This window comes from Colobus angolensis, unplaced genomic scaffold (assembly GCF_000951035.1).
Source record: "Colobus angolensis palliatus isolate OR3802 unplaced genomic scaffold, Cang.pa_1.0 Scaffold169, whole genome shotgun sequence".
Classification (NCBI taxonomy): Eukaryota; Metazoa; Chordata; class Mammalia; order Primates; family Cercopithecidae; genus Colobus; species Colobus angolensis.
In genome coordinates, this window is record NW_012114810.1 from 1727807 (window position 1) to 1734189 (window position 6383).

Below are 6383 nucleotides of genomic sequence, written 5' to 3' on the forward strand. Positions count from 1 at the left end.
TTTGGATTTTTAGTACAGATGGGGTTTCACTATGTTGGTCAGGGTGGTCTTGAACTCCTGACCTCGTGATCTGTCCACTTCAGGCTCCCAAAGTACTGGGATTACAGTCATGAGCTACTGCGCCTGGCTGTACCTATCCTTCTTGGGAAGGCTTTCCAGGTATGTGAAGGGACTTGGGTGTTGTCATCTAAGCTGTCTCTACATTAGGCACACCCCAAGCCCAGTAATGCCACCTTGGCGGTCTTGAATAAGAGCCAAAAGAATTCTCTGGATTGCCAGGTAGAAATTCCTATTTTCTCCTTGTACTTTCTTCCAAACAAAGTCTCTCTCAAAGTCTCAAAGCCATATGTAGTGGCATAATGATCTTGCCTGTGAATAACCACTGCTCTCCAGCTTGGGCAACATAGTGAGAATTCATCTGTCAAAAAAAAAAAAAAAATTACAATAATGCTAAAATCTAAAATCGTGTTATAACCTCTCCCAACCCACCATTTTCCTCTCCAGGGACCAACTTACTCCCTTCCTCCCCTTTCCCCAGGAAAGCCTACTTCCTGCTTTAATTCCATTATAATTGGCAGATTTCATATTTATTTATTTAGAGACTGAGTCTCGCTCTGTCACCCAGGCTGGAGTGCAGTGGCATGATCTCTGTTCACTGCAAGCTCCGCCTCCCAGGTTCACGCGATTCTCCTGCCTCAGCCTCCCAAGTAGCTACTGGGACTACAGGAGCCCGCCACTATGCCCGGCTAATTTTTTGTATTTTTAGTAGAGATGGGGTTTCACCGTGTTAGCCAGGATGGTTTCAATCTCCTGACCTTGTGATCCACCAGCCTTGGCCTCCCAAAGTGCTGGGATTACAGGCATGAGCCACTGCGCCTAGCTACTTTCATTTATTTTTTACTGCCGGAAAATGTTTCAGAAGTTCCTTCGTTTTTTCCCAGAGTGTCATTATAAGTAAGACTATACAAAACTCATTTTCAACTGCCACCATGAGCCAATTTTACACATATGCTTGTGCGCGCTCGCACACACACACGCACACACACACATCCTTAGTGTTGTTTTGTGTGTTTAAATTAGCACAAATGGTACCATATCATATATGTCATTCTGTGGTTTATCTGGTTCACTCAACAATGTGTTTGATATATTAGGCTCTTTCCTTTAAGCTACCTTGTAGTACTCTTTTGTAATAATATACTGCATTTTATCTACTCCCCCCTTGATGAGCATTTAGACTGTTTCTATGTTTTTGCTATTACAAACAATGCTGTGATGAAAATTCTTGAATCTATTTCCTAACGTGTACATGTGAGTGTCTCTATGTTACAGGTTTATTGGGTAATTTAGCATGTATAGTTTTCAGTTTTATTAGGTGCTATCAAGTTGTTTTCCTTTTCTTTTCTTTTTTTTTTTTTGAGACAAGTTTCACTCTTGTTGCCCAGGCTGGAGTGCAATGGCACAATCTCGGCTCACTGCAACCTCCGCCTCCCAGGTTCAAGTGATTTTCCTGCCTCAGCCTCCTAAGTAGCTGGGATTACAGGCACCCACCATCAAGCCCGGCTAATTTTTGTATTTTTAGTAGAGACGAGATTTCATCATGTTGGCCAGGCTGGTTTTGAACTCCTGACCTCAGGCGATCCGCCTGCCTTGGCCTCCCAAAGTGCTGAGATTATAGGCATGAGCCAGTGCGCAAGGCCTTAAACATTGCTTCAAACCTCAGTGACCTTTGCCTAGAGGTGTAAAGGTTGACTCTAATCTACCCTGACTAAAGGACAATGATTCTGGAGCATAATCTTGGCAGGAAGAATGTTAGAACTGCCCTTCTAATTGCCCGTCTCTGATTTTGTTTGATTTAGCACAGATTAGGGAGAAATCTGAATATCCATCATCAGACAGGTTCACTGGTCAGAGAAAGGTGTGGAGGTTGAGCACAAAATTTCCTCTCCCTATTCCAGAACTTGGGAGTTACACAGTTCAGTGAACCCTTGAAGGTGGAACATCAGAGGAACAGAGGGCACAGAACTGGATGTGTAAACTGTTGATCTTCTGGGCATTCCTGGTTGTGAGCTTTCCCAGTATGACAGGTGCTCAGCACGGGGTGGGCCAGGCCTAGTGGTTCAGGGGAATAACATGTGTTTATTCCCCTGTCTGAACATGTCTGAACGTGTGTTTATTCTTTTCAACTTTATTATTTTTATTTATTTATTTTTTATTTTGAGACGGAGTTTCACTCTGTTGCCACATTGGAGTGCAGTGGCATGATCTCCGCTCACTGCAACCTCCACCTCTCAGGTTCCAGCGATTCTCCTGCCTCAGCCTCCTGAGTTGCTGGGATTACAAGCGCCCACCACCAAGCCCGCTAATTTTTGTATTTTTAATAGAGACGTGTTTGCACCATGTTGGCCAGGATGGTCTCGATCTTTTGACCTCATGATATGCCCTCCTTGGCCTCCCAAAGTGCTGGGATTAGAGGTGTGAGTCACCACATCTGGCCTTATTTTTATTCCTTATTTTTGAGACACAGTCTCGCTCTGCCACCCAGGCTGGAATGCAATGGCACCATCATGGCTCACTGCAGCCTCGGCATCCTGAGTGCAGGCCATCCTCTCACCTCAGTCTCCTGAGTACCTGGGACTACAGGCGCACAGCACCAGGTCTGGCTAATTAAAATTTTTTTTTGTAGAGATAGGGTCCCATTATGTTGGCCTTGAACTTGAACTGCTGGGATCAAGTGAACTGTCAGCCTTGGCCTCAGAAAGTGCTGGGATTATAGGGGTGATTATATCAGAAAGTGCTGTGCCTGACCTTATTTTAAACAATGTCACCAAAGGGCTGAGGAAGGAATGAGGACTAGATGAACTAAAATTTCAGAGAGGAGAGAATTTTTCTGAGGTGAGTTGAGTATATGTTTAGGATTGAGTTTAACCTAGACAGAATGCCTCTCCTTGGGAAGACCACCAAAAGTTTCTGGTGGTCATGCAAAGCAACTTGGAAACTTAGGGGGCTTCTAACTATGGCCAGTTTTACCTATGGAATATTTGCTGAACACTGGGAATGTGCAGGAGCCTGGAGAGTCAGGCTAAAAACTCCTAAAAGGCAGACTGAATCGCCTATGGTCTGTAATTACTGATTTTAAAAAGTAGATCTGCTGAGGCAGAGCAGGGAGAAGAGCCTCAATTACTCAACTGGTCTTCTCCTCCTCAAGATATTTGCCAGATTTTGAGTCTGCATGAAGTAGAAGCCTGGAGAGCTAGCTCAATATCATTCCGTATTTCAGGGCAGAGAGGATGAATACCTGTCCAGTTTTCAATCAAAGGTTGTGAGAGGCCGGGTGCAGTAGCTCACACCTGTAATCACAGCACTTCGGGAGGCTGAGGTGGATGGATGGCATGAGTTCAGGAGTTCGAAACCAGCCTGGGCAACATAGTAAGACCCCCACCTCTTAAAAAAAAAAAAAGAAAAAGAAAAGAAAAATTATCCAGGCATGGTGGCACGCACCTGTGGTCCCAGCTACTTGGGAGGCTCAGGTGGGAGGATCACCTGAGCCCAGGAGGTAGAGGTTTCAGTGAGCCATGATTGCACCACTGCACTCTAGTGTGGGTAACAGAGCAAAACAACAATAAAAGGTTGTGAGAAGGGGGGTGAATCAGGCTGAAACAGCAACCCAGTCCTGACACAGTCTAATCCCAGATTGAATTGAAGTGATCAAATCCTTACTCTATCTGCCTAATAGAAAAAAGGGAAAACTCTCTCTGGTAGAAGATAATATGATATGACTCCTCTACATTTAGGTAAAACTTGTAAAGAGAAAAGTAAACTTGACCAAACGTGACCAAAATAAAAAAAAAAAAGATAATAGAAGCAGACCAACAGATGATCCAGATATTAGAGTTTGCATTCAAGAATGTAAAATAACTACTATTAACATGTAAGGAAAATAGAGAAAATGATGAATATATAGATGAAAATATGGATCATTTAAACAGAAATGGAATCTATAAAAAAGTCAAATGAACGTATTAAAACTGAAAAAAATCTGAAATTAAGAACTCAGTGTACAGGTTTAACAGCAGATTGGGTACAGGAGAACATAGGATTAGTGAACTTGAAGATGGATCAGTAGAAAATACTCAAACTGAAGGACAGAGATTTAAAAAAAGAATAAAAAAGAAAAAGAAAGGAGGAAGATTAGGGGTAAGCTAAAATATCTAGCATACATACAATTGGAGTCTCAAAAGGAGAGAAGAGAGAATATTAGGCAAAAGCAATATTGGAAGAGATAAAAACAGTAGTGCAGCCATGGATAAGCTGGACATGTTTTCTTTCTTATCTTCCTTTTATAGCCCCTGAGGCCAGATAACTTTCCAAACTGATGAAAGATATCAACCCACAGAGTCAAGAAGCTTAGCAAACCCAAGAAGGGCAGATACAAACAAAACCATTCCTAAGAATATACTAGTAATACTATTAAACACTGGCCAGGCGTGGTGGCTCACGCTCATAATCCCAGCACTTTGGGAGGCTGAGGCAGGTGGATTACCTGAGGTCAGGAGTTCAAGATAAGCCTGGCAAACATGGTAAAACCCCACCTCTACTAAAAATACAAAAATTAGTCAGTCATGGTGGCATGTGAGCCTGTAATCCCAGCTACTTGGGGAGGCTGAGGCAGGAGAATTTCTTCGCAAGTTTGCTTGAACCCAGGAGGCAGAGGTTGCAGTGAGCCAAAGTCATGTCATTGCACTCCAGCCTGGGCAACAGAGCAAAACTCCATCTCAAAACAAACACAAACAAACAAACAAACACAAAACTATTAAACATCTTGAAGTCAGAGGGAAAAAAGCCACATTACCTTCAAAGAAACAACAATATGACTAACAGGTAAATTTTCAACAAAAACAATGGAAGTTGGCTGGGTGCAATGGCTCACACCTGTAGTCCTAGTACTTTGGGAGATTGAGGCAGGCAGATCACCTGAGGTCAGGAGTTTGAGACCAGTGTGGCCAACATTATGAAAACCCATCTCTACTAAAAATACAAAAATCAGCTGGGCATGGTGGTGCATACCTGTAAACCCAGCTACTTGGGAGGCTGAGGCAGGAGAATCGCTTGAACTCAGAAGGTACAGGTTGCAGTAAGCTGAGATTGCACCACTGCACTCCAGCCTGGGCAACAGAGTAAGACTCTGTCTCAAAAAACAAAACAAAACAAAAAACCAAAAAACAAACAAACAAACAAAAAACCGGTGGCAGCCAGGAGATGATGAAATAACACATTTAAAGTTCCAAAAGAAAGTAACTATCAACCTGTGCCAAAGGATAAATGCTACAAAAATAAAAGTTTAAGAAAAACACTTTTACCAAAACAATCTTGAAGAGGAACAAAGTTATAGGTCTCATATTTCCTGATTTCAAAACTTATGACAAAGCTACATTAATCAAAACAGTGTGGTGTTGTCATAAAGATAGACATACTGGCCAGGTGCAGTGGTTCACGCCTGTAATCCCAGAACTCTGGGAGGCCGAGGTGGGCAGATCATGAGATCAGGAGATTAAGACCATCCTGGCTAACACGGTGAAACTCTGTCTCTACTAAAAAATACAAAAAATTAGCTGGGCGTGGTGGCAGGTGCCTGTAATGCCAGCTACTCAGGAGGCTGAGGCAGGAGAATGGTGTGAACCCTGGGAGGCAGAGCTTGCAGTGAGCTGAGATCGTGCCACTGCACTCAAGCCTGGGCGACACAGCGAGACTCAGTCTCAAAAAAAAAAAAAGACAGACCAATAGAATAGAGAGCCCAGAAATAAACATTCACATACATGATCAAATGAGTTTTGGGCTTTGTTTTTTGAGACAGGGTCTCACTCTGTTGCCCAGGCTGGAGTGCAGTGGTGCAATCATAGCTTATTGTGGCCTTGAACTCCTGGGCTCACGCAATCCTCCTGCCTCAGCCTCCCAAGTAGCTGGGACTATAGACACATGTCACCATTCCCGGCTAATTTTTAATGTTTTTGCAGATATAGGATCTCATTATATTGCCCAGGCTGGTCTTGAACTCTTGAGCCCAAGAAATCCTCCTACCTTGGCCTCCCAAAGTGCTGGAAATACAGATGTGAACCACCACACCCAGCCTCAAATGAGTTTTGGCAAGGGTGCCAAGACCATTCAATGGGGAAAGTAGAGTCCTTTCAACAAACAGTAGTGGGAAAACTGGATATCCATGTGCAAAAGAGTGAAGCAATACAAACATTAATTCAAAATGAATCAAAGATTTAAACTAAGAACTAAAACTGAACTCTTAGAACAGGGGAAAAGCTTCATGACATTGCATTTGGCAATGATTTCTGGAAATGACACCAAAGTCAGGACAAGAAAAGAAAATAAAT